The 14,390-nt window shown below is 36.5% G+C and overlaps 1 protein-coding gene across 1 annotated transcript in view; it reads right to left on the bottom strand.

The window, feature by feature from the left end:
* The window catches only part of LOC107714615 (protein tyrosine phosphatase type IVA 3), a 43,850-nt gene extending 31,582 nt beyond the window's left edge, over positions 1 to 12,268 (bottom strand). Inside the window, exon 1 of the mRNA XM_016520520.1 lies at positions 12,187 to 12,268. The gene's annotated coding sequence lies outside the window, so the exon portion shown is untranslated. The remainder of the gene's footprint in view (positions 1 to 12,186) is intronic.
* Positions 12,269 to 14,390: the final 2,122 nt, after the last annotated feature.

Here is a 14,390-nt window from a genome sequence, read left to right as displayed (position 1 = left end):
AAAGCCCAGAACTTCTGACTGATATGACACAGACAATGTTAACCATTTGTACATTCTCTAACACGCATATTTTAGATTCACAATTCATTTAAAAGCCTCTGGTGTGTAAAAATAGTAAATATCATCATGTCCTCCTGTTTTTTTACCCTAATAAAAGTTATAGGAGCATTAAATAGTTAATAAAGAAACTTCATTCTAATGCTCATTATATTAGCATTAGCCGCGCTTATGATAATGATTAACTACTCTAATAACAACGTTCATTTCAATCCAACATTAAAATTAAAGGGGTCATATGATGCGATTTCAATTTTTCCTTTCTCTTCGGAGTGTTACAAGCTCTTGGTGCATAAAGAAGATCTGTAAAGTTGCAAAGACTAAAGTCTCAAATCCAAAGAGTTATTTTTTTATAAAAGTTAAGAGTTAGTCTGTTTCGTTTCTCATCCAACACGTGAGAAGCTGAGCTGAACAAACGTTCACTGTCTACGCTTGTGCAGGGCGCGGACAGGTACACTCGAGCAACTTCAGTGAGTGTAGGAAAGCGGCTCTTATGTGTGCGCCAGTACACCAACGGCTGTTCGCTTCTTGGTATCTGTGCCTCAGACAGGTAGCTCTGCATTTCCAGTGCTGTACGGCTGCCCGTATCCTTAATCACTTCAGATTTTTCTTCCAATATCTCATCGTGCATCGCCAACAGTGAGCTTGCTCTGCGTGGTATTTTTTCTGCTGGCGCCTCTGTGCACACTTCCGGAAAAATCGGACGAAAAAAATACAAAAAACCGGCCGGTTGCCGATCGCGCATTATAAGCAAAAACAGGCCGGTTCCGATTTATGGCCGGTCAACCGGTGCATCCCTAGTATGTAGTAACAAACACATCAATTGGTTAAGACATCAAGTATGATTCGGGATTAGGCATGGGCCGATTACCGGTTTCAAGGTATACCATGATTTGAAAAACGGACGCACAGAGAAAAATACTGTAGCAGGCAGATCACTCACTGTTCATGATGCACGAACTATTGGAAGAAAATCCTCAATATTGATTTGGGGGTTTATATGAATGTGTTTCTGAGGGGAATTGACTGTTTTCAGAAAAGTTTACGTGGTATTTTCTTTTAATCCCATCTCTGTATAGTTTATATTAAAGCAGTGTTTCAGGCTGCGCTGCTTTGTTTACGGCGGTAACCAAGGAAACGCAGTATCTGGTGTTTGAGAAGCGCCTCCTGCGGTCAGAGAGTGAATCCTTCAAATTGGGTTATTATTAAATCAAATGATGTATATGCAATTATATAACTAAATTATATGAAATTATATAAATGATATGTATAGGAATTACATAAATTAAATAACTGTAATTACAGATTTAGGTTAAATAAAGATGTCCGTCTTTATTTTTCTTCTTTTTAGGAAACAAATCAAAGAAAAAATAAACAAATTCTACTGTTCCTAATATTCTGTATGCTGCTCAAAAACAAAATATATTGTGTTCAGCGGGAAAACGTATTTTTTGTTGTTTTTTTTACCCAGTCATTTAAAAATAACACAATTTTAAAGCTGCAACGACAATACCGTGATACCGTGATATTTTTTTGCTTAAGGTTATCATACCGTCAGAATCTCATACCGGCCCATGTCTATTCGGGATGCGTCGAACCGATACTCAGGATCAGTATCGGCTCCGATACTAGCATTTTTTGCCGGATCAGGTATCGTTCAGACGAACCGATCCAAATCCGATATTGTGCTAATACTATTCTGTGTTATTGTTAAGCCCCACGAAAGCACAAACACATTATAAATCACCATAAAGTCAAAGTCTAAGTGTTCTGAAGCTGTTCCATAGTTCAGTGTGAGGTACAGATGTATATTTAAGTCATTAAATTCAAGTTCACATAAACCCTTCTCTCTGCTGCGTCTGTCTGTCATCCTCCATTCAGCATTCAAACTGCGTGTCGCGTTCGGTTACGACAGTCAAGACGATGAAACTCTCTCCAAGAGCGCACAATAACTGAGATTTAAAACGGTTAAAAGAAAAGGCTCAATATACTATCGCACAGATTTAATAAACTACGCATCAATATCTCTTTCCTTTGTGCTTTGAACTTCTCTACGCGGAGCTGCTTCTCTTGCTTCAAGCGCATCATTCTGTGCACGGGATGCGCATAAGCGCTTTGTGCCGCTCTGTATTGGAGCTTTTCGTATTATAATACTTTTGCGCAAAGAAAGATTATTTATAGCGTTTCTTGTTCTGTCCTATAAGGCTATTAATAATGTAATGTATAGCACAGTAATGGAGGCAGCCATATGATAGATAGGACTCCTCTATCTATCATATGTTGCTGCCTTTATTACGGTGCTAAACATTTAAAAGAAATGTCTTTTAATTTTATTTGTTTATATTTATATATAAATACATTTACTTATGTTTTCATTAATGTATTTTACAACAATACAGAGAGCAATGTGTAACATTTTTACCAGATTTAGTCCTACACTTATTCACTTTTATTTGTTCCCCACTAAATAATGTTATTTCACTAAATGTTTAGATTTTATAAAATTGTGCACTCATGGTTTTTCTAGAATAAATTTGCTGCTAAATTATCCACTAACCAAGTTTATAATAGCATTTTTGTCATAGATTATTATATATTTTTTCATTTGTTATTTTTCATTAAAATGAAGTTGTCTATATTTAGTAGATTGTGTTTAACACACAAAAGAGTGACGATCAGGTCAACACAGAAGTATAGAAATTCTACACTGATTTTTTTTTAAAAACTGCGCTGGTATCGGATCGGAATTGGCCGATACTCAGAATATTCTGGATCGGATCTGAAAAAATTGTATCGTTGCATCCCTAAGTATGATAATACATTATTTTGTCTTTTTATAATCTGAGCTCAAATATGGAAGTGTGCTTAATGTGTATGTGAGCTTAATAGGTACGTTTACCCTATTCGCATAATTGTTTTAAATATTACTGTTATTGTGTCATGAAATGTAGTTTTTAAAGTATTTCAGGCGAGAATGTAGTTGTTTAAAACTCAAATCTGTGGTTTCTTTATAAAGACAGTGCCTATTTGAAAATGTGTTTTGCTGATTTCGGAGACATGAGCTCCATGCGATCAGCGGGCGCTCAGTGCTCATGTTTTCCAACGAGAGCAGCCTCAACTCTGCTTGTCCTTCTGACATTTGCCGCTAGCTCTGATGTCTCTGTAGTGGTTAAACATAAGATATAATTCGTTTTGGGTAAATCTAACAGGTAATCTTTGGTCCTTATTCTATTCATCTATTAATATTAGGGCTGGGACGATAAATCGATGCAGAATCGATTCGTGGATCGATTCTTAGATTTTCAGAATGCATCGCGATTCCTCTGTAATCGATTATGAGCTTAGATTTTAACAGCAGATGGCGCTCTAATCTAGTTTTCATCTGCACACTCAAATGCTCATGAAGAAGAGTGCTAAAGAGCGCTTGTGTGGCTGAGTCATGTAATTTCACCTCAGATCAGAATGCTTTTATGACGCGAGATTAATGTAAACACAGCCCACTGTGAACACCTTTGTAATTCGCTTCAACCTTTTCAAATTTTATGAATGATTATTTTAGGTTCAAGTGTGTGTAAGGATTTGGAAACAAGCAGAGTACGGCAGTTTCTGAAGCATGCAGTGCCATCTGCTGTTCAAAACGAAGCTCAGAATCGATTCAAGAAAGAATCGCGATGCATTCGGAAAATCGCAGAATCTCAGAATTTTCCCAGCCCTAATTAATATGTTAAAGTGAAAATGAAAAGAGGCAATACTGTTTGATATAATATTTCGTTTCATTGTAATGTATGTACGTTTCTTGAACTAAATTTCTGCGGCTATTAATATGTTTAAATGAAAAGAGGCAGTGGTGTTTGATATCATATTTCATCTTATTGTAAATACAGTGAGGAAAATTGCAGTAGCCAAGGCGAGCTGACTGATGTTATCAAGTACGCTGCTGTTTGCAGCATTACCGGACTTGAGTCGTCCCGTCCCCGGGAGTTCACACTCCCGAGTCGAACTTGCGAAGTCCGAACTACCGAGGAAGCAAGTCCGAAATTTGCGTACTTGGTATTGAGAAACATGCGCAGACCTACGTCACCAGACTATTTGCCTAATCTTCTCTGTACTTTAGACCGCAATGGAAACACAGACAGCAACAGGTCTGTGGGGAAAAAAAGTTCGACAAATTGTTCCAGGTAATTTCGGTGGAAAAAGTAACCACTGATTCATGCACAATCAATTCATAAGTGTTCAGGAATCTATAGGATTACACTGGTCACGCTGTATGTTTTGGATTCACTACAAAGAACCGATTCATAAGAGTCATTCATCTAGGGATCGGACTACACTAGTCATGTTGTACATTTTTGACTCACTAAAAAATGTTTTGTAAGAGTCATTCATTTATGAATCGGACTACATTCGTGGTGCTGTATGTTCTGGATTCACTAAAAAGAACAGGTTCAAAAGAGTCATTTATTTGGGGATCAGACTACACAGGTCACGTTATATGTTCTAGATTCACTAAAATTATAGGTTTCAATAGAGTCATTCGTTTAGGGATTGTACTAGACACGCTGAGCTGTTTATTTTTAATTCACTAAAAAGAACTGGTTCATAAGTCATTTGTTTAGGGATCGTACTACAAGTTGCACTGTATGTTTTTGATTCACTTAAAAGAACTAGTTAATATAACTCAAATTAAAAATAAATGTTATATTTACCTGTCCATGTCAAAAAAAAGTCACAGCATCTCACACTCCAAAAGAATCACACTAATTCACATGACAGGTCTACGTGCATCCATTCACTCTGGATGGACCAGTATAAACACTAGCTCTCTCAGGGGTCACCATGGTTCCAGGTCAGCCGTTTTTGGCCACAGCTGCTGGTGCATAATCAGATACTTGTTTGGATTTCAGATTGATTCATATCTAAACAGTTCGAATATGAGCACAAGATGACGTAAAAGTACTTTGTGTTTACTGCAATGAACTGTCCAACATGCATGACATGCATGTGTCTGTGTAAACTGCATGAGAAATGAAACTGCGTATAATTCGTTTTGGGTAAATCTAATAGGTAATCTTTGGTCTTTATTCTATTACTGTGTTAAAATGAAAAGAGGCAATACTGTTTGATATAATATTTCGTTTCATTGTAATGTATGTACGTTTCTTGAACTAAATTTCTGCGGCTATTAATATGTTTAAATGAAAAGAGGCAGTGGTGTTTGATATCATATTTCATCTTATTGTAAATACAGTGAGGAAAATTGCAGTAGCCAAGGCGAGCTGACTGATGTTATCAAGTACGCTGCTGTTTGCAGCATTACCGGACTTGAGTCGTCCCGTCCCCGGGAGTTCACACTCCCGAGTCGAACTTGCGAAGTCCGAACTACCGAGGAAGCAAGTCCGAAATTTGCGTACTTGGTATTGAGAAACATGCGCAGACCTACGTCACCAGACTATTTGCCTAATCTTCTCTGTACTTTAGACCGCAATGGAAACACAGACAGCAACAGGTCTGTGGGGAAAAAAAGTTCGACAAATTGTTCCAGGTAATTTCGGTGGAAAAAGTAACCACTGATTCATGCACAATCAATTCATAAGTGTTCAGGAATCTATAGGATTACACTGGTCACGCTGTATGTTTTGGATTCACTACAAAGAACCGATTCATAAGAGTCATTCATCTAGGGATCGGACTACACTAGTCATGTTGTACATTTTTGACTCACTAAAAAATGTTTTGTAAGAGTCATTCATTTATGAATCGGACTACATTCGTGGTGCTGTATGTTCTGGATTCACTAAAAAGAACAGGTTCAAAAGAGTCATTTATTTGGGGATCAGACTACACAGGTCACGTTATATGTTCTAGATTCACTAAAATTATAGGTTTCAATAGAGTCATTCGTTTAGGGATTGTACTAGACACGCTGAGCTGTTTATTTTTAATTCACTAAAAAGAACTGGTTCATAAGTCATTTGTTTAGGGATCGTACTACAAGTTGCACTGTATGTTTTTGATTCACTTAAAAGAACTAGTTAATATAACTCAAATTAAAAATAAATGTTATATTTACCTGTCCATGTCAAAAAAAAGTCACAGCATCTCACACTCCAAAAGAATCACACTAATTCACATGACAGGTCTACGTGCATCCATTCACTCTGGATGGACCAGTATAAACACTAGCTCTCTCAGGGGTCACCATGGTTCCAGGTCAGCCGTTTTTGGCCACAGCTGCTGGTGCATAATCAGATACTTGTTTGGATTTCAGATTGATTCATATCTAAACAGTTCGAATATGAGCACAAGATGACGTAAAAGTACTTTGTGTTTACTGCAATGAACTGTCCAACATGCATGACATGCATGTGTCTGTGTAAACTGCATGAGAAATGAAACTGCAGAGAGAATTCTCAGTCAGCTGGGATATCTATCATGATATTGCATCACCTCAAACTCTCCAAACACATGGTAACTATAGTTTATACTGGAGCTCAGGGGCTTCCCAATTGCCCTGTGGACCACTGTTTGTTTTTTTAATGACAGGGTTGCAAGCCGTGCACAATGCAAATGATGCTTGCAGAGATCTATTCCCACAAAAGAAAGATACAGTAATGCAAAACTCTATGGGATCCCCACAGGAAGCATTTCCCTTTATTGTGTCTCTGTACACTGGCCACGAAGAATCCCCTGGGAGTGTTCGGACACCAGCTCGTGCTCTATCGAGTTTATCCTGCTCTCTTTTTTTTTTACTTCACCACGACTCTTTATCTCCCTGTGAGGCACTCACCACCCTTTTTCCCTCAACTACCCCAAACACATGCAGCCACACACAGTGTCCAGATCTCCAGCATATCACCTAAGGGACAGCAGGAGAATTATGGAGAAATCTCATTAAGAAAGCATTCAGCCTTAGGAAATGAACCCTTCTGTGTGTGTGATATAGAGAGAGAGAGTGAAAAAAACATATGCTGGTGATGACTAGGGTCAACTATGACTAACTTAGACCACACATCTTAAACATGACACAGCATTGTTTTAGAACAAGCTGATCAGAGTAAGACGATCTTAGCCTTTCAATCAGTCTGATATTAAATAAACACACCTGCAGTATGTTGCTAAAATCCACAAGATATGAGGGACTAAATCCCAAATTATATTCATTTTTGTAGGCATAAACTAAGTTATGCACAGTGTGCACAATGCAGATTTCATCATCAGCATACTGTTCTTGTACAGTTGAAAAAGAAACCAATAGGACAGTTCAACGACAACTACAAACTACTTGAGACGGCAATAACATCACATGCCCGTGTTGATGAGCGCTTGTGATGAAGAGATACCTGCAAACTAAACATGTACAAAAACAATTTGATCAAACTCATTTTTACACAGTTTAATGTCTCAAGACATAGAAACTGATTTTGGAATGAAAGTACTCTCAATTTGTGAAAAAGCAAAAATTAAGAAAATGGCAGAAAAGCTGCATTTATTTGATCAAAAATACAGTAAAAACATTAATATTGTGAAATATTACGACAAATTAAAATAACAGTTTTCTATTTTAATATATGTTAAAAAAAAAAAAATTCCTGTGATGGCAAATATGCTTATTAGGCACAAGAAACATTTCTTATTTTTATCAGTGCAGAAAAAATGCTGCTTAATACTTTTTCCATATTCTTTCATGAACAGAAATATTTCAAACAGAAATCTTTTGAAAATCTTTTAAACAGTGTTTATTTCAAACAGAAATCTTTTGAAACATTATACATGTCTTTAACTGTCACTGATCAATTCAATGTATCCTAAATAGAAAAAAAAATTTAATTTCTTTAAAACAAACAAAACAACTCTACACTTGTAATAAGGGGCAAATTATTTCTCAGCAAACACCCAAAGATTTTTATTAAATTCAAACCGAATGCCCAAAACTGGCATCTGTTCTCTCCACCTTTGCAGCAAAAAATACAAAAGATAATGTAGTCAAACTTGTTTCCCATGAAGTTGCCAGTATGACCTACTTCTCATATTTCTTTTTTTAATATCTTCTTTCTGAAATAATCTTTTTTTCCACATCAAAAGTCTTTAACATCTGAACTGAGGAGATCAAATGGACCCGCATCTAGGGCACCTTTACACCAGATGTTAACATACATTAGCATCAGGATATTGTTTAGCTGGACAACTTTTACACGTTACACCAGATCTGAAAGACTACTTACAAAAATTTACATAAAAACATTTATGTCACTTCTGTCACTGTCTGTAACAAAAAAATGTGGTTTCAGCGATCTGAACACACTCTGATCACAATAGATGTGATCCATCTATTACACCAGCATGTATGTGGTCAAGTGCAATCTGATTGTGATGCAATCCCTAAAAATGTCTTAAGTAACTCTAAAGTTACTCTAAAGTATAAAGTATTCACTCTAAAGTAAATGGTTCCTATTACAAAACTGCACTCAGTGCTTGCGTATACATGTATACACCACCAAACATGACTGTATTGTGCTTTCTGAACCCAAAGGGTGACCTTAAATGCCAGTTTAAGAGAACGGGGACAACTGCTCCTCTGGGAATCGCAGCATAACCCTTTATTTGGCAACAGTGCACTTCTGAAACCTCCACTACTTTGTTCTCTTTTTCGCCTCTTTATGTGGCTGTCAGGCAACCAGAAACTGCCAGGCACCGGTAAAGTCATATGAAGCCATTTTGATTGACAGGCAGAATTGCAGTGGGAGAGTCCTGCGGCTTATTTCTTCTATGAAACTACTACTATTATGTAGCAGTGAGTAACAGGTTTCTAAGACTCCGGTCCCGCGCGACTGTTCTCAGGGAGGAATTCCCAGCAGCAGGCTTCAGTAAATGCATGCCGGGTAAATGTCACATACCCTTGGGGGTCGACTTTCCTCGAATGAAGGAGCTTGCTTTGATTAGACCCACTGCGTTTCGGGTTGAATAACAGAAGTAACCCTTCTAATAAAAAAACACAAACTACTGCATCTGTGTTGAAATGGAAAACAGACAGGGAGGCTGAGATGGTGCTAAAATAATGGGAAACATAAACAGAGAAAAAAGCTAAATCAAAGAAAACATTAAACGGGTCATATGATGCGATTTCAAGTTTTCCTTTCTCTTTGGAGTGTTACAAGCTGATTGTGCATAGATAAGATCCCTGAAGTTGCAAAGACTAAAGTCTCAAAACCAAAGAGATGCGGGGCATAGAGGACCTACAATAATGTACAGTATTTGAAAAAGAATGTGTTTTTTGAACATTAAAGCATGTCAACATATTCTGTTACACCAAATACACAAAATAATGATCTTTAAAAAAGCATCATATGACCCCTTTAACACCCCCACCCCCTTTATAATCTCTCCCTTTCTTACAAAGCTTCCAGCTTCGCTCACTTTTTCCTAACAAAAGGGGAGTAACTCACTTGCCGTGGAGGAAGCCACCCTTTGCCCCATGGTGGCAGTTTACGTCATCGGTTAAACTTCAGCGTACAGAGCCAAGAGAAACTCTTCCAACATTCCATTACTAACAGCAGGGCGGATTGGTGACCTGCAGCGTGAAGTGCACGGCAGGTAGGAGGAAACCCATCCCAGCCTAAACTCTTCCTGCCTGACTGATTAGAGGTGGGCTTACCCTCCTGGCCTGCACCTACAGGACATTTCCACTGCAACGGAGTCGGTGGTTGCAAAGATGACGCAATGTTTGTTTGCTTAGATGAACAGTTAGAGGCAATGGCAGCAAATCAAATGAACTATGCAGGAAAGGCAGGCTCACTTACAAGTTCAAAGGAACATACCATAAGGTTGTTTGACAATAAAACTACTAGCCTCGAAGACTGCATTTATGTAACACCTGCAGTCAGATACCAGACACAGGAGTTGACCTATTCTGAGAATTTCTCACTTCACTAGAAGTGATAGGAACGTCTTTATATATCTCTTTCCCACACAAGTCTAGAGATTGTGTTTGCAAGCCAATTTTAATGTTAACAGTGTGTTTGTACACTGCAAAAAAATCATTTTCTTATCTAGGAAGGAAAATGACTGGAAAGATATAGGTCTAAATCTTGTTTTGTTTGAATTAAGCTTATTTTTCTTACTCCAATCATAACTTGACTTAATTTTGATACAATTTTCATAAAACAAAACTCAGTATCTTAAGTCATTTTGATTCTCAAGTAAATGTATCTTGATTTAACAATGTTTTGGTATTTGTACTGGGGAAAAAAACGAAAATACTGAGTAAGAAAATTACATTTTTGCAGTGTATTATCCTTCCTCATTTGTCAGTTTATTAAAAGCATCTTTTGAATGAATATAGCTGATGCATAAAAAATCTTTTAAAAACCAAATTTCAGGTTAAAATATTTATATATGTATAAGGGGAAATTAATATATTGTCCTGTAACTGGTAAATACAGGTTATCACCATTTTTCTTCCGATTTCATCTTCACTATAGCTCATTTTATGAGGGATAGTTCATCCAATAACTTAAATTCTGTCTTCATTTACACACCCTCATGCTGCTCCAAATCTGTATGATGTTTTTTAATCTGTGGCATATTAAAGAAGATCTTAAAGAAGTGTTTTTGTATATACAGTGGAAGTCAATGGTCACCAAAACTGTTCTTCAAAATATCACCTTTTGTGTTCTGCATAAGAAAATCAGTCATGCAAGTTCAAAATGACATGAGGGAGAAAAAAAGTTTGAGGTGAACGTCCCTTTAAATAGTCCAGCGATACGACAAATACAATTGTAATGTAGAAAAGTAGAACAATACATAGCAAGTAGTCTCAATTAATACGTAATTGTAAATACTGCATGCATAACTGCAAAAATAAAATAAATGTTATTTAAAATGTTTTAGATGGAGTTTGGCATGTCACAACACAGGACTATTTCATGTCTCAACTACAAATCAAACATTTTAAACACTAAAAGCATGTCAACTGATGCACTCAAATGTCTTGTATAAATATATGCATCTTGTAAATGCTGTTCAGGATTTTACAGCATCTTAAGTTAAAGTCATAAACAAACCACAACACAAAAGCATTAGAAATGCTCCTTCTGTGCCAAAGCCAAAAAAACACTACAAAAAAGCTGGAACACTTGAGCCAATACTCCACACAGATCACATCTCAGCAACGACAGCTTTGTGTTCCCTTCTACCAGCATATATCTGAAACTACAGCTGTGAAGAAAAACTGAAACATGAACTCGGGATAGATAACCTGGCACAAGAGAGCTCTTTAATCTGGGAACATCTATTCCTGAGAACGCAAATCGCAGTTTAAGCAGAACTGAATCATCAGGCCTTTCGAGTGACAGGAACATAACCGCTTTTGTGCAAATAATAGGTGCATCATTAGTAACGTTAAAGGTTTAAAGACTTGAGACGGACACGATACCGGACAAAGAGACCACACACATGCACAAACCGAGCCTAATCACAACTTGTTGCTTTTATTGTGCGCTACTTAGTTATAAACCAAAATCAACATGTCCACTTTATCAAGTAATTTTCATGCACACCCAAAGTTATGGAGGTTTTCTTTTACTTTCTCCGTCGTTATGCGATAAATGGATGCTGATATGCGTCCAGCTGTGCCCCATTCTATACACAAAGCAATTTTCTAGCACAGAACAATAGAGATACGTTTATTATCTATGTGCTGTTTAATTATTAAACTAAATATGAACACAAATGCTTAATATAATCGGTGCTTTGAGAAAGAAATACCTCCACACACACCGTTAGCAGCGCGCTAACGCTAACAGCCCCTCAACGCTTTTGTTCTGAAAACGCCGGTAGCAGACGACCACTTTCCTTGACAAATTAATTTTCCACACTGCATAAAAACCACATTCACAAGATAATATGTCGGACATTTACTTATATTGATGACACATTAATATATGTGAGAAGTTATTGACTATAACAGCTACAAAACTAAACAATTATTCGCTCAGCGCGCACTCCCCGCCGTCAAAAATACAAGTCGCGCGGATTACCAGAGCACACACGATTTCACAAAGCTGTTAAACACATAGTTTTATTTTAGTAGACGACTTTCTGCTGATTTTCATATTGATTTTTCATACTCACAGATTTGTCAGACTCGCTTCATGTGATTCAGTGTGTATGGGTGCGTGTGCGCACGCGAGCGCGGAGATTCCCCTGCTGCAACCATGGAGACGTAGCGTCACCCAGAGCAACCGAGAGGGAAGAAAAATAACGCGTAAAAATTAGATTAGAGTAAAATGTCAATAATTTATACAAATACATATTTATTGTTTTGAATTACATATTAATTCTAAACAATAAAATACATTTATGTGAGTAAATCTGATAATGTGATAAGAGAGTTAATAGAAATTCCTTTCATATTTGCGAGTTTTTAAAGTTATAATAATTGAAATGTATATATTGAATTTAGTTAAAATTTAGTAATTAAGTATAATCATATTCATAACAATAAATACAGGTTCTAATCTCATGCCGAGCTAATTATTAGGCTAAATCATGAAATACTACTAATATTGCGCCATCTAGCGTGCAATGATGGAAATATGTCAGTGGGTCATGTGGAACTTATCTAATTCATCTATTCACGTAAAATTTTGCTTACTTTAACCGTGTCATCTTCTACATACATTTTCGCATATGACATATGGAATTATAAATGACATTAATTCCAAAATGCCCAAAAGAACAGTAGGCCTACCCAGGTGTCCAGCAAAATAATAATGTACAATGAGATTTAACTTTAAATTTAATTTAACTTCTTTAGTAGGCTATGGCATCATATTCATCATCTTTAAATATAAGTAATGAGCTCGTTAGAATTATTTTTACATCGTACTTTATAGGTTAAGTACTCTGTCTGGTTCAGAATGTATGCAGGTCATTGCCTATTAAAAGATGAGGCTCACATATGTCCAGTAACAGATGGATAGTCCACGTCAGTTGTGACCTTTGGAGGAAATAGTAGGCTATTGTTTGAGTTAAATGATAACAACAGGATAAACATTTTTGGAATAACCCCCCAAAAATGTTTATTACTTACACTGGCTCTTCAGAATTTTCATTAAATCTCAATTAAAACACGTTAAATATTTGAGAGTTAAGAGGATATTGGCAAACAATTAACAGTGGGACATTAACAATATAAAACAAGCCTGCAATTGAAGATTCAGTGATTGTTGAAAAAGCTTTATGCAGGCGATGCCTGAACCTTTCTGCATCGTGGATATGGACGATGAATTTGTTATTTTAATTTTGTCAATTTTAAAATATAGGTTGGGTATTGTTATAGAATGTTTCTTTTCATTCTTTATTGTATGTAACTGTATGGATTTTTGCATAAATAAATAAAGTGTAATTACATTCATGATTTTATTTTGTGAAGTTTTTAATCTTTCTGTATAAGACCAATTTAATTTTAAATCAGGTGAGTCTGTGTCGCAATCACAAGCTATATGACAGACATTTGGGTTTTACAGAGCACGAAATAGCGGTCTCCCGTTTTCCCCGGGATTCTCCCGTATTTTACCATTCTATCCCGCTATCATCCCGTTTAAATATTTTCCCGTATTTTTAATCTTTATATATACAAAAATAAATAAATAAATAAAAAATCTCACTGGACGTGTTTTATATGTTTGCTACATTCGCTTCCGGTAAAACTCCCGTAATTTGTATGGGCCAAACCTCATTATATGAATAATCACAACAACAAATTCCAAGGTTGTCCAGTTGCCAGATCTTGCATGAAACGCATCTTTCTCACACGATTGACGCATACAAATTTCAACCCATTTGTCCCCTCAACTTGGCAACCTACAGATATGTGCGCAGGTAGTAGCCTACTGCGGGAAGGAAACAATGATCACTGGTAGAAATGGGAGAAGAAGACTCAGGTGGTGCTCCAGTGAAAAAACTGTATATTTACATGTATAATGAGATATAGCTTACACTTTAAAAGGCTATTTAATTGATTAAATATGAGCGCTGCAGGTTTCAAAGTCAGGTGCTGCACTGCTTTGTTTACTGCGGTTACGGGGGAAACGGCTATATTCCTGGCGAAAAGCTCCACCTGCTGCCAGATAATGAATTTGCATTTTTCAATAAGCCCTTCTGCTCTTTGTTTAAACCAAAGCCAAACAGAAAAGAAGATAATGAATTATAAAACTCTAAAGATATAGCCTACACTAAGATATATTTATGTTACTAAATTAATATAATTGTTTGATAATAATTGTTTAAATTAATATAAAAATAAAATAATATAAAATTGTTACTTTTGCCCC

The sequence above is a fragment of the Sinocyclocheilus rhinocerous genome, unplaced genomic scaffold (assembly GCF_001515625.1).
Source record: "Sinocyclocheilus rhinocerous isolate Xijiao unplaced genomic scaffold, SAMN03320098_v1.1 scaffold3008, whole genome shotgun sequence".
Lineage (NCBI taxonomy): Eukaryota > Metazoa > Chordata > Actinopteri > Cypriniformes > Cyprinidae > Sinocyclocheilus > Sinocyclocheilus rhinocerous.
Note: the sequence above shows the minus strand (reverse complement) of the source record. Positions and strands in the feature narration are given on the sequence as shown.